This window comes from Pinus tabuliformis, chromosome 4_1 (assembly GCF_031772625.1).
Source record: "Pinus tabuliformis cultivar Carrire ecotype Pingquan chromosome 4_1, CPIR1, whole genome shotgun sequence".
Classification (NCBI taxonomy): domain Eukaryota; kingdom Viridiplantae; phylum Streptophyta; class Pinopsida; order Pinales; family Pinaceae; genus Pinus; species Pinus tabuliformis.
The window spans coordinates 449,858,587-449,882,325 of record NC_142303.1 but is presented as its reverse complement, the minus strand read 5'-3'; the positions used below and the strand labels follow the sequence as shown (position 1 = coordinate 449,882,325).

General features: G+C 37.0%; 1 pseudogene; it reads left to right on the top strand.

Moving 5' to 3' along the window:
- The first annotated feature begins 5,329 nt into the window (after window positions 1–5,329).
- The window catches only part of LOC149176277 (ethylene-responsive transcription factor ERF062-like), a 48,205-nt pseudogene continuing 29,795 nt past the window's right edge, over window positions 5,330–23,739 (top strand).

Here is a 23,739-nt window from a genome sequence, read left to right as displayed (position 1 = left end):
ACTGCATTGGCAAACTGACTTTTCCCTTCCCTACATATGGTCCATCTACCAAAATCTCCAATGAAACACAATTATAAGTAGTACTTACTTCATCATGAGGCTCCTCCATGTGAGTCTCCTCATCCACCAATGTCTGCAAACTGCACGATCCTAGTCCAACTTGATCAATTTCAAGTTCCTCCTCCATCGCTGTCATGTCTGCAACATCCTCAGTCATCACATCTTCCTTTTCTTCATCATCACAATCTGCAGCTACATCTTGCTCCATTGCCCAACCAAGTCAAAGAAGTTTATCTTCAACATTCCCTTCCAAGACTTCAAGTTCATCTCGAATTCGTGGGTTCTCTTCTTTCATCAGCTTAAACCTGTATAAGGTCAGCAATAACCTCCCTTGGCATTCTTCCAAACCTGCCATGTCTTGTCGTTTAGCTTGGCCCAAGCACGATACTTCACCCCTGCTAAACCTGTCACGAAGTGTAGCACTTCACTTATGAAAATTTGAATCACCAAAGCCCGCACAATCCAGGGCTCTGATACCATCTGTCACGAAGCGATAGTGGGATCAGATTCTCTTAAATCCTTCAATGAAGTCCTGCGGAAAATCAAGGCTCCGATACCATCTGTCATACCCCTACCTTGGCGGTATTGTTCTAAACGCACGAAGGGGGGTGCGACACCACCACCCGTTTTCTTTTTTAACAATACTGACACAATGTGGACTATGCCTACTTTCTATACTTAGTTTATTTTTCAAATTTTCTAAGGATACATTCACATACATAACAGAAACATTCAATTATTCATCTTCATCATTATTACCATTTAAACATATGCACAACATATATTTTAATGGGAGGGGCAATTCCCTGAAATATGAGTCTCCCGGATGATAATAACAATATTTTACAAAGTCTACAATTTACAAGCTTTGCAGGAAACCCAAAGTTTCCTTTGTACAATTTCTGTCACAGCTGTGCAACTTGGTCTACACCGTTCTTTCCACCCAAACCAGCGTTTCAAGTGCCCCCCGGTTCTACCATCCTTCGCAAGTCATTCACTGGCGCACTGACTTGTCGCACTATTCCTTCATTCAGCAAGTCGTTCACCGTTTCAGCGAATGCCCTCACTCGCCCTTAGCTTGTTCAACTGAACACCCTCGGCTTGCTCAGTTGGACGCCCCCACTCGTTCAGCCAAACACCCTCGACTCGTTCAGCTGGATGCCCTCGCCCATTTAGACGAATGCCCTCGGCTCGTTCAGCTGGATGCGCTCGCCTGTTCACTCGATCGCCCTTGGATCGTTCAGCCGGACGCCCTCTCTCATTCACCGGAACGCCTTATCCTCATTCCAACCAACGCCTTCGCCCGTTCACCCAAACACCTATGGTTCATTTCACCCGGGGCCTTCGCCCGTTCAGCCGAACGCCCTCAGCTCATGTCAACCGAAGCCCTCGGCTCGTTTAGCCAGATGCCCTCACACGCCCTCGTCCGTTCAGCCGAACGACTTTGCACGACTTGCGATTCTGCCCTGTCTACGGCCACCCAAACGCTGCTCCACCACTCTGTGGCTAGGTGCTTCAGCCCCAATGCTCCGCTTGCACCTTTACCTCCTCTAAGTGAGCTTGCACTTATTGCTCTCCAAGACACTTAGAGGATTTTCCTGGTGTCTTTCTCCACCATCTCACTGCTCTACTTATATGGCAGTTGGCCCATCGGTTAGGGCATCTGCCCACCAAGCTGACCCATCATTTCGTCCAACTCACACCTCCGTCACGTTGGCCCGTGGTGTGGGTGCCCCCGTGCGGGACCACCCCCACATATAAACTCTCCACTCGTGTGGGACTTCCCATACATATAAACTTTCCACCTGTGCGGGAATTCCCCCACATATAAACTTTCCACCTGTGTGGGACTCGCGTGGTCGTTTCCATCGTTCGGTTGGCTCGTCGCACCATGCGATCACGCCCTTGACTCGCCGGTTAAACATGGCCGGCCAGCCTCGCCATCGTGCGCCTGTGTCGAATGTCTGCCAACCCATCAGTTAAATGTGCCCATCCAACATGCCTGACTCGTGGGCTTGACAACCCTATTCCTGTGGGCCACCTAGTGTTTGTAGGCCCAACTCCCGTCCTAGTTTTCGTGGGCCAGTGGGCCACCCAGTGTTTATGAACCACAACAAAACAAAGAATACCAACCATATAAATTATAATTTCAACACTTTAACAATTTATTCTTTTACTTATTTTTAATAAAATATGATTTATAATAATTTTTTTGTTTTTATTTTTATATTATTAAAAATGTACAATAATTGAAAAATATATACAATTTGTTTCATTTGTCCTATATGCAAGTATTTTAGGATGTGTAATATAGATGAAGATAAAAGTGTGTTATATGTCCAAGTGTTTTGTGTGTTCTTTGCAATGCTCAGAAAGGATGGGAGGAGATATTAAAAAAATATGTCATTAATCTATGTTCTCACCCCTGCCACCTTTATATATTAAGAGGAGGGTTTCAGTGAGTTGAACATATTCACACAAACATATGTGGGAGTGAGGGTGAAGTTGAGATGTTAGGGAGTGAGGTGAAGTTGGGAATATATATATATATATATATATATATATATATATATATAGAGGAGGTCATATTAAAATTAAAAAGAATAATTGTGTAAAGAATTTATATGCAATTTTTTTTTATAAGAAAAATGAAGGTAAATACTAAGAAATGTTTCAAAAATAAATATCAATACTTTTTTTATCCCCATATTTTTTTATATGAGAGTGAAAATGAAAATAGATGTCAAGAAAAATACCAAGAAAAACATAATATAACTTTCAATCTAATGAAATAACATATTAGGAAAAATATAATATGTTTTTTTTATACCTACCATATATAATTACCATATATAATTATAATATTTATTAGGATATATATATATATATATATTTAACATATTCCTTAATATAAATTATAATTAATATTGTTGCCATTATGATACAGGTATGACACAAGTGTTGTCCTTGATGGCAACTCTATTAGATGAAAGATCACAATATAGCAAGTAAACAGTAAAAATGAAGAAAGAAAGGTATACGCAGGTTCACTATATACCAAGGCGCGTATACACGCAGGTTCACTTTATACAAAGTCGTGTATACGAAAAGGTATACACAGGTTCACTATATACCAAGTCGCATATACACGCAGGTTCACTATATACAAAGGCACGTATATTATACACACGCACTTTCACAGAAGGAAAGGCACATACATGTTGGGAAACTAAGTTTTGGTCCGTGGTATTTGGTCCCTGTTATTTTGGTATTGGTCTATGGTATTTGGTCTGAGGTATTGACCCCAGGTATTGGGTCCAAGGTATTGGTCCTACGTGGTTTTGGACCATGGTATTGAGAGAGGCCTAAACCTATATAAGGAGAAGAAGATCATTAGGCCAAAGTGCAAGTGTGCAAGTGATGAATATCTGATGAAGTGTGAGATATAGTATGCAGGTTATGGGCATGTGATGCTTTGTTAAGGATGCACCTATGTGGCAAATGAAGGTTGATGGATCGGGATCATGAAGACTAAAATGCATTATCATTATATGGTACGATCATGAATAGTTCAGATCTGAACACTGACACATGTCTTATCCTTTATATCTGACGATCTGGATATATTTGAAGTAGAAAATTGCAGCAAAGGTATAAGTAATTATTTTCAGATCTATACGCTGGTTCCCTTTGGGGAAAGTGCGTATACATGCTGGTTCGACACAGCCAAGTAGCGTATACATTATGAGATTTGATATTTGAGGTTGTTGTTGGTTCTAGTGGTTGTTGCAGGGTTCTGGGTTCTGCTATGTGTTCTTGTGACTGTGTTTTGATAACAGGGTTTCATTGATTTAGTGTTGGGTGATTCAGAGATTGATGATGCAGATATAGTTGATGGTTGTATTGCAGTGGTGATTGATTTTGTGCTTTGATGTTATTGATGGATCCAGTCTGAAAATTTATGAAACGTGGTCCTTGGAAGAAAAGAGAAGGTCGTAGCCTTCTGTAGGCTGGCGCCTACGTACTAGTAAATATATCAGCTAGTACAAGAGCTAGGGGGTTGTAGCTCCCTTCCAGTAGAAGCTGGAGAACGAGAGAAGGTTGTAGCCTTCTATAGGTGGATGCCTGCATACTGGTATGAGTCTGTGCTAGTACAAGTTTATAAACAGGTTTTTCTTATCTTAAAGAAAATAGCAGCAAGTGGTTTTTGCCCCGCATTGGGTTTCCACCTTATATCATGGTGTTCATATGTGTCTCTTATGTGTGATGATCTGTTCTATTTTTACTGCACCTAGTTACTATTTATATGGTTAATGATGTTCTGATGCACTGATTAAAGATCAACATATGATGAAGTAACTGAATCATAAGTTTGCTGAATATACGCTAGTTGCATTAAACACAGTTGTGTGTACACGCGAGTTTCCTTAATTGTAGTAGCGTATATGAGTCTGATTATGGAAATGAAAAGGTTATTGATTTGCTAATATTGATTCACCACCCCCCCTCTCAGTGTTATTTCCAACAAATAAATTTTTTTTTATAAATTTTTTTAAATATAAATATATTAAATACATATATTTTTAACACTTTTCTTAATATACCTCCCATCGGGGTGCATACGAGGATCCTGACGCAATCAAAAAATTTTATGGTGAAGGTCTTGAGTTCAACCCACCACCTTCATGCGTGGTAAGGCTAGCATGGTCATTTTGGGGAGATGGAGAAGTAATATGCATGAGGGTGGTTGCAGGAGGTGTATTCATCTCCATTATCACTGTGAGGTGTTGAAGGACTTCCTGTGGGTAGATACTTGGAGTCTACAATGAGATTGAAGCAACGGTCGGTGGATGGACCAAGGACACACTCGACCAGCCACTGCGAGGGTGAATTATGTAGTCTGCCCCATCTCCCTGTTCACAATGTTGGAAGGTTACGTGATTTATGGTCTTGGTTGGGAGGGCATCATTCAGTGGCGTTCTGTGAGTTCAAGTCTTGTACTGTCTGGATTTGCGTCAAATTGAGGGGTCTACATTGGAAACTGGCCTAGAGGCGCCACCATTTCCTTGTTATTTGGCATATGGTTATCCCACCGGGGGATCTTCCTAACCTTGAAAGCTGGGAGGGTTTGTAGGGAGGGTAGGCAGGGTTGGGGAATTGCATGCATGACACCTGCTGGGTTTTTGTTCAAATGGCCTTGGTCAGAGGTTAATGCCAGGGGGATGGGCGAGCCTCTGTAAGCATAAAGATGAACTGGTTTGGTAAAACGATGGCCTCGACTCTGCAACTTAGCGATGTTGATGCAACAAAGAACTGGGTAGTTAGAAAAAAAACTCTGCATGACGGATGTTGGAAGTTTGGGGCAAATGGGGCTAAGGGAGAGCAAGGTAACTAGGTGCAGGGAGACATAGTAGTGGCGACAACCTCCTGTCAGCACAGGGAGGTTAATCGCTCGAATCACACTCATGCGAGAAGCAATTTATGGGGCCAGGTGCCCGGTAATCGCAATCGTGAGTCTGAATTGACTTGTGTCATTTCTGGAAATTGTATTAAAATTTGTAATGAACCTTGAATGGATGGTGAGAAGCTCTTTTAGGTTTTATGTATGTTGGGTGATCTTTGTACAGGTAAGTCGTTCGGAACAAGTCTAGGGCATTCTGAAAGTTGGTGGCACACTCCTCCGAAGGGCATCCACCGCCACAAAACACATTGCAGGAGGTGGGACAAGATGGCTCGTGTAGCACTAAGCTCTCACAGCCCAACCCCTCGTGACCGAGGAAGAGGCCAAAAAAAATGATAAGCAAGAGGAAGGGGAACCTAACAGTCCGGGGGCCAAGCTGAGAGGTCACAAACCGCCTATGAATATTATTAATGAAGAAACGTAAGCCTATCATGAAGGCATAGATGAGGAAATCCCACAGCTGATAGAGAAGTGGGGGGCTGACCTGATTCAACAGGCAAGTTATACAGAGATTGAAGTTGATGACTAGTGGGTCTTAGTGCTAGATCCCGACCACACCCGTGACCGAGTGACCTAATTCAAACACACTCTTTTCCTCTACTAGTTGATGAAGGGAATCCTAGGCAAGGCCCTTGAACAAATGTCTCTGAATATGACTGTTGCAGTGCCGACATTCCCAGATTACAAAAATGAAGTTTAGAAACTCATGTTTCAGATGTAGAAGCAAGATGGACGCCTCCAACGAATTGAAAATCATTTTCCATGCATATTGCCAATAGATGAAAACTTGGGGTCGAATGCAAAAGACCCAGATCTAGTTGATTCTTTCTCGGAACAAGCAGATCAATGAAACAATGTCTCTTGTTTAATTGTTTTTGATGTGGATATATTTACTTTTAATTGTAATTACAATTATGTTAGTTGGCAGGTAGATAGATGGATAGATATGGACATACAGTCATATGTAGCTTGGAGAGAAAGACTCAAAATGTTTCATTTTTGGATGGCTTACCATGTTGTTAGGTGACCAACAGACTTGGTTTCCCGCAGGGCAAGTTGAGGCCACCTAACAAATCTCAAAACTCGTTGTAACTTGATGATTAAAATTAATAGAAAAATAAACACCTACCACTCTTAAAAAAAAACATTTTTCTTGATATAAATTATAATTAAAATAAATTTTATTTTAATTTTGTTATAATATTTTTTTAAATATATAAATAGAAAAATTCTCATTGTTATTTTTAGTATTTATTATTATATATTGTGCTATTAATGTGAATTTTGCTATTATATTATATTATATTGTTTTGTATATATTTATTTTAAATTATAATTTTAAAATATGTATTATAATATTATTTTTTTTTTATTTATATTAAATTATAATTTTAGCACAATGAACGGTTAAAAACGCATCGTAAAAATTCTCCTTTGTGATTTGTATCGAAAATTTTTATTCTTAAATCACTATAAATCACAAACCTGAATTCAAAATTTTTAAAATATATGTACTAATATTAATTTGATTTATAATTTTTTTGTTTTAATAATATTTGATATATAATTATATTAAATTACAATTTCAAAATATTTATTACAATATAAATAATTTTAATTTTTAATCATTTAATTTGAAATTTTCTAACTTCCAAATAAAATTATAAAGCAAATTAAGTATTTTTACTTAAAAAATAGTGATTAACCATTATATCTCTACATTATAGATATTGTATAAAATATAGTGATTAACCATTATATCTCTACATTATAGATATTATATTTTTTATAGTAATTTATAAATTTAACTTATACATTTTTATATATCAATAATTTTATGATATTAAAATTTTTATTTTATTTAAAATTAACTGTAATAAAATTTAAATATTATTGTTAATTTTTTAAAAATCAATACTTAATATTAACTCATACCATACAATACTTAACATTAACTCATACCATATTAAAAAATGACATACATTTCAGAGAAAGTTTGAGATATTAAATATTATATTTTTAATAATAATTTATATATTTAACTTATACATTTTTATATATCAATAATTTTATGATATTAAAATATTTTTATTTTATTTAAATAAATACATAATATTACGTCATACCATATTAAAAAACGGCATACATTTCAAAGCAAGTTGAGATATTACATTGATGCATCAGGTAGATTAGACATAGCTTTCCATGAATTTTGGGAATAAATATCTTCCATTGGATGTTGGGGGATAATTAGACGCATAAAAATATTATTGCTCATTTGGGTTGTATTATCTTCTAAATCAAAAGGACTGGTATAATACCTGGGCAATAAATTAAATCGTGTTAATGAAATTTGTAAGTTATTTTTTAAATATTTTAATTCATATACTTAATTATATATTCCAAGGTTATATTATTCTGCATCACAAGTTGTGTAATAAGGAATTCATGTTAGTAATAATAATAATTTTTATTTTAAATAAAATAAATTTATTTATTTATATTAATAATTTAATATAGATAAACGTATTGTTTTTTTATAATATTTATATATTATGATATTAATTAAATTTAGAAAAAATAGTTGGAAAAAACAATTGTAGTTTTAAATCGTAAGTCAAAATAAATTTACATGATCAATCTTCTATAAATTTTGAAGGCATGGTAGTGACACCTATTACCTTTGTAAAACTTCTTTAAATTGAGAATCTGCTTATTGGATGTGTGCTTAAAGACATGCTTTCTTATTATTAAAGTGGCTATAATGTTATAGAGTGCACTACATCAAAGGGATGGAAGGGATGGAGTCTGCACAGTCTCCATGAAGAATAGCAAACATGAGGACACTAGCTCCTAAAACCAAACTTTTGGAAGACAATGACATGTTATTGACACACACTTATTGCATTTGAATCAATAGTGACCTCACATCTAGGAAAGTACCAACAACATCACCAATGAAGGAACCTGGTGTAGAGGAAAAGAATGTAATATAGTTGTTTATTACCTAGTAGTTTCAAAGGGGAAAGACATGGTTTATGAGCATGGAGAACATTAAATTTATCATTTAGATTGTACTGTCATCTAGCTTATACCAGCACCCGAAAACAGAATTCTTGGAACACATCCATATGTTATTCAGATGCAAAGGAAACTTTAGTTAATAATAATCTAGAGCAAATTTAGTTAATGTAGATCAACAACATTAATATTTAATAGAATTTTCCCTGTCCATTACGGGAAGGGACAATGGAAGTATATTGGTAGGCTTAGCTACTTCTGGAGTGATGATGTCAATAGTATGAACTTTTGAAGATCTCATGCACGATGTTAAAACTAGACACCTGACACTACGATCCCAAAAATCTATGTTTGCGAGTCTCGTTATTGGGACCACCATAGGATGCATAATAAAACCTTATACCTTCTAGCTATTTTACAAGTCCTTCAATGTGGGAAACCGAAATGGGAATATTATACCATGTTTGGACACATTTATAGAAGCATGTCCCTCGTAGAAGTAGAAAATGGTGATCAACTTGATAGTGTCTTAGTATATTCCCCTGTTGATGGCCATGTTTATTCTCCTAAGAGAAAATAAACCATAGGAATGCTATTATAATGGATCGTACAATGGATTCTAGTAATTTATGTGTGGGGTTTCCATATGGGCTCTTCCCTTCTCCTGTAATACAGTTATTTACTGAGTATTGAGGTAAGTAGAATAATAATTCTTATGAATATACCTTAGTACTAGATGAAGGTAGATTACAGGGGTCCTTCAAATCAATTTATGAGTGAATTTTATCCAAGGGCCTATGGTCTATGTGCACACAAAATATATTGATCACATCTGTAGCAACAATAGAACTCACAATCTCCTAGTTATGCACCTTGATTTGACTCAAATTTTCTTTATGTGCATTTGTCTCGTGAATTTTATAAAAACTTCACCATCTCACTTTCCCCTAGTTCCCTTTAGCACCTGAATGCTAAGTGGAATAGCTCACAGAATCACCGGTATGATTAAGTCTTAAAGCCAAAGGAACTAGGTTTGTCAAACTCCCCATAACTGCTATAAATTTTTCTCTTTAACTCGATGGTAGGGAACAAAATTGGCGGTAATGAATAGGGTTGATGGAAGTAAATAAAACTACAACCACTATGAAATGAACCATCTTTTGGGTCCATTAGTTAACGATATCACCTTGTCACTCATTAGTGTTTTACAATCCTGGCTACTTCCACAATTGTTTGGTGGTGGTAGAAAAACTTCAATTGGCGTGAAAGAGTTTGTCTGTTAGGTTCGTTAACTAACAAGATATTTTGGTGTTAGTCAGATTGACTAGGAAAAGTTTTTACTAGTGCCAAGTAAAATTATACTCTAAAGCCAGTCATCGATGGTTGATAAAAACCAAAATTTTAATGGAAATGGTTTCCATCACTTGACTGTTCTCTCAGCTTCCGCTGCACCTTGAAACCTATAACACTTTGACACACATTTAGATCCATGGATTCACACAAAGGTTACACATAGAATAATAGGAAACTATAGACACATGAAAAATCATCACACAATAATTTTATTACAATCGAGCTTGATGTTTACATATTAAGTGTGCAAGTTTGGCCCTCGCCACTCCTTGGCCTTATCTACATTATGCTTGCCTCCATCTGAATGACCATTGGCTTACATATATAAATAAATACAACATTGTTGATCATTTAGATCCACAAACCTCTCCACATATCTCTAACTAAATTCTCAAAACAAAAATTAAATAACAACCCTATCATACTATATATGCATCCACAAGGAAATTACAAGGAAATTGTGTCCTCCTGACCACGATGTGCTTTCTAGATGGTCAAAAAAATTGATTATAATTTGTGGGGGTTGATGCTCTTAAATCAAACTTCTAGGGTGCAATTATTATTATGCTCTTGCATCTTACTATAGACCTTTTCACTTTCTCACTTCCTCTTGAGAGCTCCATCTACCGTTTTTCTCTAGACAAATCTACCCACTTTTGCAACTGTGGAGTTGTCAACAAATTCTACCCAACTGTAGCTAGAAATTGTTCTCCTCTCCAACAAGAAAGAATTTTTTCCTTGCTCTGGTACCACTTCATGAAGACCAATTTGGGGGGTCCTTCAAATTAATTTATAAGTGAATTTGATGATTGGACCTACAGGTTATAAGACCATGAAATATATTGATCACATCTCTAGCAACAATAGAATTCACAATCTGATGGTTATGCACATTGAATTGAATCACGCTCTCCTCCTTCAGCTTCACCCAGTGAAGTTTATAGGAACTTTTCCATCTCACATGCCCCCATTTGTCCCTAGTGCCTAGATGCTAAGTTTAATGTCCATATGAAGACCATTGTGACTAAGGCTCAAAATAAAAGGTACTAGACCTATCAGAACCCCCATGATTGTTGGAACTTTCTCTCTTTAACTTAATGGTTGCGAATAGAATTAGCGGTGATGAATATGGTCAATGTTGGTAAATAAAATTGCAACCACCATGAAATGACATGTTTATTGGGTTCTTTAGTTGATAGGACATCCTCATCACTTGTTGGTTCTTTACAACCCTTGTTACTTCTACAATTAGTTAGTGGTAGTAGACATACATCATTTATGTGAAAGAGTATGTCTGTTAAGTCCATTAACTAACATGACCACCTGGTATTCATCAGATCAGCTAGGAAAATGTTTTACTGGTGTCAAGTAAAGTTCTACACTAACTCTTGTTGTTGATGGTTGATAAATAGGAAAATGTTGATAGAAAAGGTTTGCATCACTCGACTATTCGCTCGGCTTCCATTATGTAATTTATCGCACTAATAATAATAATAGATGAAATAATAATATATAAAAGAAAAACAAATAATGAAGAAAATATAATAATAAATAAAATAAAAAAGAAATAAATAAAATAATAAATAATGAAAAAAATATATTAATAAATAAAATAATGAGTAACACAGAAAATATAATAATAAATAAAATAACAAGTAACGAAGAAAAGATAATTGTGGGAATGTTGATGGATCGATTGTGCACATGTGTATCCCTTTCCAATCCCCTTATCATTTTTAGAGTGTTTGGTTCTATTTAGTGGAGAAAAAGGGAGATGAGAAGCATTCATTCATTCACTCATTCTTTGAGGAGGGAAATGTTGTAAGACAAAAGGCCAAGCAATACTAAGTTGATTGAGGGCTCGAGTAGACATCTGTAAAAATATTGGTCACAACTTGTCTAAGGATGGGTGGAGAGTTGTCCCAATACTTTGTTGTGGTAGCGAGAATATGGATGGGGTTACAACCCTAAAAACATCAGTAAGATCTATTTTAGTTATTCACTATGCACATATTTTTTTATCTGCTGATGTTAATGTGAAAATTACATACTAATCAAATGAAGAATTGTGTTAAGAATAACATATTTGTTGTATTTAAATGGTATATTTTAAATTATGGATCATTACACATGGTAGCGGATAAGGTTTAAACTTTGGGTACCTTTAGAAATTAAACATTTACTCCAAGGTCTAATCTTAATCTTAAAGGATCTATTATTATTATTCTAGATCTTCTTTGAAATTTGATCCAGGTGGATGTTGGTGGCCACCCACCTATTCCACTTGGACCCCCACAACTGTCTCTTTTAGTTTTTTAGTTTCCTTATTTGTAGCACAATTTACTAGTTTTAGCAATTTTTCGGGTCCTGAACTTCCGGAGCTGTTTTGAGGCCCTAAACGATGTTTTTGGGAAAATTGGGAGCAACATGGGTGTATGGACCGATGTTTCTCTTCCCAAAGTAGTAGTCCTCGGATATATCTTTCTAACGAGCTATGGTGCACATTAAACTAAGATTGTATGCCAAAGTTACGACCCCGGGAAGTTGATGTATGAATTTACCCAAACGGGGCCCATAGTTTGGCGTTTCATCTCCTAGGGTTAGGATTTTGGATGTTTAGGGTTTTTCTGTTGGCATTATGTTTCTGGTATGGCTATATGTTACAAATGTTGTACTTGATGGCAACTCCCGTGGCAAGGCTCTCAATATGTTGAAAATTAAGAAGTACGCAAGAAATCAGTTCAGAAGGTGTGTACCCGCAGGTACACCATGCAGGGACCGCGTCCAGAGACGCAGGCCAGCCGTTCAGGAGGTATGTACCCCCAGTGCACACATTTCAAGGCAGAGAAAAGCACACGTGGGGTTTCTTATGATTTACTCTTGGTACTTAGCCGACGGTATTTGTGTTATTACGGTTTTGGCTTGTGGTATTGTTCCATGATTTTAGGAGGAGCTTGCCTATATAAAGCAAAGGAGATCACTTGGCTAAGTATCTTTTGCAATTGAATATCTTTAGATCTGAAATTTTGGGTTATGGTCTTAAAAGCTTGATCTATATGAAAGGGAAGTTGAAGGCGAATCTGTGAAGTGGGATCTCTCGAGCGCATGATCAGATCTTGAGCAACTGTGCCACTCTGGTGGACTGCCTATTTGACCCTAATCAGAAGGCCGCAGGTGTTTAACAGAAGAGCTGCGTGGGTACGCAGTGCAGAAACAGGAGATCTGCGTGGGTACACAGAGCAGAAATAGGAGATCTGCGTGGGGACGCAGAGCAGAAACCGGAGATCTGCATGGGGACGCAGAGCAGAAGAAGGAGAGTTGCGTGGGTACGCAGAGCGACCTAAGTTCAGGTGCGTCCGCACAGTAAAAGTACGCGGCGCGATAGTATTTTTGGGTGTGTACCTGCAGTAACAGTACGCGGCGCGATAATGTCTCTGGGTGCGTCCCTGCAGTAATAGTACGCAGTGCAGTTGAAGGAACAGTGCGTGGGCACGCAGTGCGGCAGAAGGATCTCTGCGGGTATATGCAGGGAAGCAGAAGGTGAACTGCGTAGCGACGCAGGCCACAGAAAGGAAAACTGCGTATCTGTTCTGTTGATTGAATTTTTTCTATTGATAAGGTGTTCTGGGTTAGTTCTGTTATTGCTGATCTGATAACTGTAGTGGACTGTAACTTTTATGTACTTGATGATCATTTGATGCTTTATGAAAAGCAGTAGGGGGGTTGTAGCTCCCTTCCAGGAGAGACTGGAAAACGAGAGAGAGAGAGAGTTGTAGCTCTCTGCAGGTTGCAGCCTGCGTACTGGTAAAGGACTGCACCAGTACAAAACCATTGTAAAAGAAGTTTCTAATTTGAAAGAAGATAGAGACATATTGCAGCAGGTGGTTTTCACCCACATTGGGTTTCCACCTTACATCTTGTGTTCTTTGGTGTGACTATCTGTTTTTCCTTGTTCATGCCCATTATTTTATGGTACTGACATGCAAAAATAATTCAAAGAACAAATAAGGAAGATTTATTAAAAGAATTAGATAATACTGATTCACCCCCCCTCTCAGTATTATTTTCAACAATTGGTATCAGAGCCGGTCCTTCAGAGAAGCTTGATCGCTTGAAGGTAGATCGTTCATCATGAGCAACTACGAGAGAGAAGCATCAATCAGGCCACCGGTTTTTGATGGGACAAACTTCAATTATTGGAAGGTAAGAGTTACTGCCTATCTTCAATCTCTTGGTACAGAAGTTTGGGACATCGTAGAGACAGGCTATGCTTTTCCTTCAGCTACTCCTACAGATGCCGCCGAGAAAAAGAAGTATGAAACAAATGCGAAAGCAGTCAGTACTCTATTAGGATGTATATCTCAATCAGAATTCATGAAGGTAATGCACTATAAATCCGCAAAAGAGATATGGGACAAAATTGTCACAAGCTATGAAGGAGATGAACAGGTAAAGCGTGCTAAACTTCAAACTCTCAGAATTCAGTATGAGACTCTCAAAATGTATAATGATGAAAGTGTGGCTAACTGTTTTCTTCGAGTAGATGAGGTTGTTAACTGTATGAAAAATTTGGGTGAAGAAATAAAAGAGGCTATTGTGGTTGAAAAGGTTCTAAGATCATTGTCTCCCAAGTTTGAATCTAAAGTATCTGCAATAGAAGAAAAGGAAAATCTACGAATTCTTACTATGTCTCAGCTACATGGAATTCTAACTGCTTATGAAATGAGAAAGGGAGGTCCATCAGACAGAAGAGAAGCTGCTTTCAAGGCATCAGGCAAAGGAGATTATTATGAAGCAAGCCATGTCACAGAAGAAGAGGAAGAAGAATCAAACTTTGTCAGAAATCTTCAAAAGGGTTCTGGAAGGTTCAGAGGTAAGTTACCTTTTAAATTCTTTGCTTGTGGAAGAGTAGGTCATTATGCTGCAAAATGTCCTTATAAGGATAAAGGAAAGGAACCTGCTAGATGGAACAAGAAACAGAATGCAAATAAGAAAAGCTACTACACTCATGAAGATAGTGATGGTCTATCAAACAGTGATGAAGATGAACAAGGTAATGAATATAAGTTGTTAATGGCATTTGAAGATGATGATTATATGGATGCTATAGATGTGGATAACCTTTATGATGAAATTACTAGACTCAAGAGATGTATAGAAGAAAAGAACATGATCATTGATACTCTACAATTTCAAATTGATGAAAAGGAAAAACATCTTGAAAAATTAGAAGGTGAAATTGTTGGTCTTAGAAAAGAGATTGAGAAAACAAAAACTATTAATCTCAAGTTTGTCAAAGGATCTGAAACTTTGGATGAGATTATCAATGTGCAGCGGTCTCCACTAAACAAGACAGGTCTGGGCTATAATGGAGAAACTTCTCAAGCATCCACCTCAAAAAGTTATCTTGATGCAGCAAGAAGAAATGAGCAAAAGAACAATGAAGATCATCAGGTAAAGCAGGGACGAATTACAAACAAAAAATATCAGGGGCAATCCATCTTAAGGGTGAACAAAAACTACAACCAGCCACAGGTAAAATCTTCTCAATTTGGTTCAAGAATAGATGAAAATAGAAATTACAATCAGTTGGCTGGTAGATTCGATAACTGCAGAAGTTTCTTCAATGGACAATGCTTTTCTTGTCATAACTTTGGCCACAAAGCAGCTCAATGTGTTGCATATAAAACGATCATGACTAGGGAAGCTCAAAAACAAAGAAGTATGACAGGGATTACAAAAAGGACCTATAACAACTTTTCGGTTCTTGAAAATGAAGTTGAATGTTCTATTTGCAATAACTTTGGTCATGAAGACTCTGAATGCAGGAGCAGGTTTCAGCAGAAAAAGGAACAAGCCTCAAGCACCAAAACATGGAGAATAAAGGAACCTCAAACAGAAAGATGTGGGATAGCATTTTACGCAGAGGGACAGGAAAATCTATGGTACATTGACAGTGGATGTTTGAAGCATATGACAGGTGATAAAGAAAAACTTGAGTCTTATTCTGCTCTAGAAAAGGGAAAGAAAGTATCTTTTGGAAATGATACTCCTACAACTATAAAAGGAAAGGGCATTGCTCAGTTAAAAGAAAAGGTCAAGGCTGGAAATGTTTTGTATGTTGATGGTTTGAAGCATAATCTTCTAAGTGTCAGCCAGATGTGTGATCAAAGAACCGAGGTTATATTCAGATCAAATGGATGTCTTGTTCGTGATCTTGATACAGGTAAAACAGTGATCAAAGGCAAAAGAACTCCAAATAATCTGTACATATTTGAAGAAGGACAACAACAATGCTATCTGAGCAAGAATGATGAGCACTGGTTATGGCATCGGAGGTTGGGGCATCTAAGCTTTTCATAAATAAGGAAAGAATGCAAATATCAGGCAGTTCGCGATCTTCCAGATATCAAAATTCCTGACAACACCATATGCAAATCATGTCAGTTTGGAAAACAAACCAGAACTAACTTTCCAGAGAAGGAAGGATCGACTAGCATGCCTCTTGAGCTAGTACATACAGATACATGCGGTCCATTCAGGAAAAGAACACCTAGAGGAGAAGAATATTTGATATTATTCATTGACGATTTCTCCAGGTTTGTCTGGCTAGGACTTATGAAGCACAAAGATGAAGCATTCGAAAAATTCAAATCCTTCAAAGCCTTGGTTGAAAATGAATCAGGTCACAAAATTAAGTGCCTCAGATCCGACAGAGGTGGGGAATTTACTTCAAATGAATTCTTCGATTTCTGTGAAGAACATGGGATAAGAAGAGAATTCTCTACAGCAAGAACCCCTCAGCAAAATGGAGTTGTGGAAAGAATGAACAGAACAGTCCAACAAATGGCTCGTGCTATGCTTGATGAGTCAGGAACTCCCGCAACTTTCTGGGGTGAAGCTGCACATGCTGCGGTTGTTATTCTTAACAAAACAAATGTCCGGGTGAACAACACTCAAACTCCTCATGAGCTCTGGAGTGGTAGGACTCCTTCGGTAAAGCACTTCAAAATCTTTGGGAGCAAATGCTATATCAAGAATACTGATGAGCAGCTTGGCAAACTTGAACCTAGAGCAGATGAAGGCATTCTTCTTGGTTACTCTCCACATAGCAAAGCATACAAATGCTACAATAAAAGACTTGGCAGAATTGTTGACAGCATTGATGTAGTGGTTGATGAGAAGGGATACATTCCTAGGAAAGTACATCATGAAGACATCGAAGAAGATGAAGGCTACCCCCAACGACAGAATGATGAAGAAGAACCTCAAGAAGAACTAGAGGAGCAAACAAGAATAGAAGAAAAGACTCCATCCAGATATGTTCAGAAGAACCATCCAGAATCTCAGATTATGGGGCAGAAAGAAGCAGGTGTACAAACAAGAAGAACAGTTGCAGAAGCTTCAAGCTATTTGGCATTACTCTCCTCTACTGAACCACAAAATGTGAAAGAGGCATGCAAAAATGAATGTTGGGTGAAAGCAATGGATGAAGAACTTGAGCAAATCGAAAAGAACAACACTTGGGAGCTAGTTCCTAGACCAAAAGATAAGAATGTTATCGGGACAAAATGGGTCTTCAAAAACAAGTTGAATGAAAATGGAGAAGTAATTAGAAACAAAGCCAAACTTGTTTGTAAAGGGTATGCGCAACAAGAAGGAATAAACTTTGAAGAAACCTTTTCTCCTGTTGCAAGACTTGAGGCCATCCGAATGTTCCTTGCTCTCTCAAGTTTTCAAAACTTCAAAGTATTTCAAATGGACGTGAAATTAGCCTTTCTGAATGGAGACTTGGAAGAAGAAGTGTACATTGAACAGCTAGATGGGTTCATTCTTGGAAATGATCCAAATCTTGTATGCAGATTGAAAAAGGCTCTCTATGGTCTCAAACAAGCTCCAAGGGCTTGGTACTACCGTTTGGACAAATATCTTCATCAACAAGGCTTCTCAAAAGGATCGGCAGATAACAATCTTTATATAAAAGTTGAAAATGACAAATTGCTAATACTTGTTGTGTATGTAGATGACAATATTTTTGGGAGAAATGAAGAAGCTATGAGTCAAAACTTTGCCTTGGTCATGCAGAAAGAATTTGAAATGTCCTTGCTAGGAGAACTGACATATTTCCTTGGTTTGCAAATACAACAAAAGGAAGGAGGAATCTTTTTATCTCAAACCAAGTATCTCAAACAGATTTTGAAGAAATATGGTATGGAAGATGCAAAACCAGTATGTACACCCATGGTCACAGGATGTAGCCTTAGTGCAAATGATGAATCTGCAGCAGTACATCAACCAACCTACAGATCTATGATTGGAAGTTTACTTTATTTGACAGGTACCCGACCGGACATCATGCATGCAGTTGGAATATTTGGAAGATTTCAGGCAAATCCGAAGGAGACTCATCTTCAGGCAGTGAAGAGAATTTTTAAATATCTTCAAGGGACTCAAAATTATGGCTTATGGTATCCTAGAGATACAAATCTTACACTTCATGCTTATACAGATGCAGATTGGGCCGGAAGCATGGATGACAGGAAAAGCACAAGTGGTGGTGCGTTCTTTATGGGTTCCAGACTGGTATCTTGGTTCAGCAAGAAACAGAGTTCAATTGCCTTGTCTACAGCTGAAGCGGAATATGTTGCTACTGCATCTTGTTGCACCCAACTCCTTTGGATGATGCAGACTTTGCAGGATTTTCAAATCACTTGTACACCACCAATCCCCATCTTATGTGATAACACAAGTGCAATCAGCATCTCAAAGAATCCTGTTATGCATTCAAAAACCAAGCACATACCAATCAAGTATCATTTTCTCCGGGAAAAAGTGCTTGAACAGAAGGTCAAGTTGGAGTATGTTCCTTCTAAGGAACAAGTTGCTGATATTCTCACCAAACCATTGCCCAGGGACACTTTTGAATACCTCAGGCAAAGGCTGGGGGTTGTTGATGCATCATCTTATTGCTGAACCTCTTCTGATTGATGGTACAGGTTCAGGGGGAGCATATAATGCATTGTTGGCATTATGGAGGATGGTCAGAAGGAGATCTTGGAAATAGCTGCAATATGTCTCTATCTCTTTCATGGTGGATTATGGTTCTTTTTTGCAGATCTGGTTCATATTGAGGGGGAGCATGTTCTTAGGGGGAGCATACCCCTTTGCCCTTGATGTCAAAGGGGGAGAATGAAGCTGAAGATTGTGAGGTTGCCATCAAGTCCAAAGGGGGAGATTTTTGGCATTATGTTTCTGGTATGGCTATATGTTACAGATGTTGTACTTGATGGCAACTCCCGTGGCAAGGCTCTCAATATGTTGAAAATTAAGAAGTACGCAGGAAATCAGTTCAGAAGGTGCGTACCCGCAGGTACACCATGCAGGGACTGCGTCCAGAGACGCAGGCCAACCGTTCAGGAGGTACGTACCCCCAGTGCACACATTTCAAGGCAGAGAAAAGCACACGTGGGGTTTCTTATGATTTACTCTTGGTACTTAGCCGACGATATTTGTGTTATTACGGTTTTGGCTTGTGGTATTGTTCCATGATTTTAGGAGGAGCTTGCCTATATAAAGCAAAGGAGATCACTTGGCTAAGTATCTTTTGCAATTGAATATCTTTATATCTGAAATTTTGGGTTATGGTCTTAAAAGCTTGATCTATATGAAAGGGAAGTTGAAGGCGAATCTGTGAAGTGGGATCTCTCGAGCGCATGATCAGATCTTGAGCAACTGTGCCACTCTGGTGGACTGCCTATTCGGCCCTAATCAGAAGGCCACAGGTGTTTAACAGAAGAGCTGCGTGGGTACGCAGTGCAGAAACAGGAGATCTGCGTGGGTACGCAGAGCAGAAACAGGAGATCTGCGTGGGGATGCAGAGCAGAAACCGGAGATCTGCGTGGGGACGCAGAGCAGAAGAAGGAGAGCTGCGTGGGTACGCAGAGCGACCTAAGTTCAGGTGCGTCTGCACAGTAAAAGTACGCGGCGCGATAGTATTTTTGGGTGCGTACCTGCAGTAACAGTACGCGGCGCGATAATGTCTCTGGGTGCGTCCCTACAGTAATAGTACGCAGTGCGGTTGAAGGAACAGTGCGTGGGCACGCAGTGCGGCAAAAGGATCTCTGCGGGTATACGCAGGGAAGCAGAAGGTGAACTGCGTAGCGACGCAGGCCACAGAAGGGAAAATTGCGTATCTGTTCTGTTGATTGAATTTTTTCTATTGATAAGGTGTTCTGGGTTAGTTCTGTTATTGCTGATCTGATAACTGTAGTGGACTGTAACTTTTATGTACTTGATGATCATTTGATGCTTTATGAAAAGCAGTAGGGGGATTGTAGCTCCCTTCCAGGAGAGACTGGAAAACGAGAGAGAGAGAGAGTTGTAGCTCTCTGCAGGTTGCAGCCTGCGTACTGGTAAAGGACTGCACCAGTACAAAACCATTGTAAAAGAAGTTTCTAATTTGAAAGAAGATAGAGACATATTGCAGCAGGTGGTTTTCACCCACATTGGGTTTCCACCTTACATCTTCTGTTCTTTGGTGTGACTATCTGTTTTTCCTTGTTCATGCTCATTATTTTATGGTACTGACATGCAAAAATAATTCAAAGAACAAATAAGGAAGATTTATTAAAAGAATTAGATAATACTGATTCACCCCCCCTCTCAGTATTATTTTCAACATTTTCATTATTTCTCAACAATAAATAGGGCTTCGAGCCTCATTGTAACACAGTTCAGAGACATGTAGCCGCCACATCTCTTCTCAGAGATAAGCTACCATCGCCCTAGTTGGTTTATTTCCATTTATGTCTGTAAGAATATTTCAGTATTTTACATTAATGAAATGAAGTATTATTTCCACTGCATCTCTGTATTTATTGTTATTTCTGTACTTTATTTAGTTCCTGCCTAAAGTTGGATCAAAAGTATTGTTATATGTTTGGATTTAATGTTATCATTCTAGATCTATTACTGAAAACATGCCTCATAAATTTCTACCAATATACGAAAATTGGTCTCCATTGGTTTGATTCTTTTGTTGTTATGATTTTGTGATTTCTATTAAAATAGAGAAAATTCAGGTGTAGAAGTATTTGTTTTAGAGATGGTCCTTTAAAATATATCTTTCTATTGTAAATTATTATACTAGATCTTATTTTTTCTTTCTCGTATTTTCATAGAATAACATTAGGTGGGTGAAATTTTGGTTCATAAATCAACTTTTCACACTAGAACTTATTGTTTTCTAGCCATTAGATACTCTGATATTTATTTGATCTTTATTTTGAAAATCTTATCTACCCTAGTGCATCAGTGATTGGGAATAGATTTCGGGTTTGTACGATGGTAGGGTCCTATATTTAGTTGATTAGAGAACAATATAAGAAACTAAACTAGCACAACCACATTAATAAATGTGGTTGATATATGTCGATAAGGATATATCAATCACAAGCACAAGAAAATTATTAAATGTTGTTGATATACACCAATAGGCGTTAATGGATATAAACTTAATATTGATATAAATACATATATAAATGTAATAATGATATAATAATAATTGTAATAAAAAATATCATTATCATTATATTATAAATACGATAATAATTATAACAATCAAAATGACAATTTATAATAATTATTATTATTATATTATAATAATATGATAATATTATAAGGATGATCAATAATATAATAAATATTGATATTATTATTAATAAATATTGATATTATTATTTTCGATAAAAATATTGATATTATTGGCAATTTATTAATATTATAAACGCAATGCATTATAAACACATGAAATAATATTAAACAAAAAGGATTAACATTATAAACCCAAAGGATTCGTATTATAAACTGAAGGGATTAATATTAAAAACCCAAGGGATTAATAAACCTAGGGAATTTATATCATAAACCCAATGGAGTATAAAGCCAAGGTATTTATAATAAACCGTAGGAATAATATTATAAACCCTATCAATAATACTACACCCTAGGAATATGAACCTTATGTTAATAAATAAAAGGAATTGATATTATAAACTCAAGGCACTAAAACTCAAGGGATTAATAGTAAGAACCCAAGGGAACAATATTAAACCCAAGGGATTAATATTGTAAACCCAAGGGATTAATATTATAAACCTGAGGTATATAAACCCTAAGTTTAATATAACAAACCCTAAAATAAACAAGGTTGAGCATGGTTGACCATGATTGATTTTCATATTGATGCAATCTTTGTCATAATGCGATGTTGGACCATGGTTGACCATGATTTATTTTCATATTGAAACAGTCCTTGTCACAATTAGACGTTGGATGATGGTTGATCATGGTTAACCATTGTTTATTTTCATATTGGGACAATATTTTTCATAATGCAACGTTGGACCATGGTTGACTATCGATGGCCATGGTTGTCACAACGTGACGTTGGAACACGAGACAATTATCATTTTCACAATGTGACCATCATTATTGACCATGGTCGACCATGTTTGACCATGGTTGACCACGGTTGATTTTCTTATTGAGAAATTATTTTTCACAATGTGACCTTGGACCATGGTTGATTTTCATACTGAGACAATCTTTGTCACAATGTGACATTGGACCATTATTGACCATGGTTAACCATGATTCACTGTAACTAACCATAGTCAACCATGTTTGACCAATGTTGACCATGATTGACCATGATTTACCATGGTTGACCATGGTTGATTTTGATATTGAGAAAATCCTATGATAAACTCCAAGATAAATATTATAAAACAAGGTATATAAACCCTATGATAAGTATTATAAATGGTAAAATAAACATTATTGACCATGGTTTATTTTCATGTTGAGACAATCTTTGTCTCAATGTGACGATGGACCATGGTTGACCATGATTCATTTTCATATGGTGACAATCTTTGTCAAAATGCGACGTTGGACCATGGTTGACCATGCTTGATTTTCATATTGAGACAATCTTTGTCACAATCTCACATTAGACCATGATTGACCATGGTTGATGATGGTTGAAAATGGTTTAGCATGATTGTTTTTTATATTGAGATAATATTTGTCACAATGCAAAGTTGGACCATGGTTGACCATGATTATAAATCCAACAGATTTATATTAAACCCTAGGATTAATATTATAAACCCTATGAATAATATTATACCCTAGGAATATGATCCCTTATGTTAATAAACCCAAGGGATTAATATTATAAACCCAAGGGAATAATACTAAAACCCCAAGGGATTATGAATTCAAGGGAATAATATTAAACCCAAGGGATTAATATTATAAACTTTAGGTACATAAACCTTAAGATAAATATTATAAACCCAAAAATAGACATGGTTGACCACGGTTGATTTTCATATTGAGACATTCCTTATCAGAATGCGACGTTGGACCATGCTTGACCATAATTGACCATGTTTGACCTTGGTTGAGTATGATTGACCATGGTTAACAATGATTGATATTATAAAACCAAGGGAATAATAAACGAAAGGGATTAATACTAAAATCCCGAGGGATTATAAATCCAAGGGAATAATATTAAACCCAATATAATAATATTAAAATGAAGGAAATGATATAAACCCAATGTCTATAAACCCTAAGATAAATTTTATAAACCCTAAAATAAACATCATTGACGATGATTGATTTTCATTTTGACACAATCTTTGTCATAATGTGACATTGGACAATGCTCGACCATGGTTGAAACCTTAGATTAATAAACCCAAGGAATTGGTATTATAAACCCAAGGGATAAATACTAAAACCCCAAGGGATTATGAACCCAAGGGAATAAT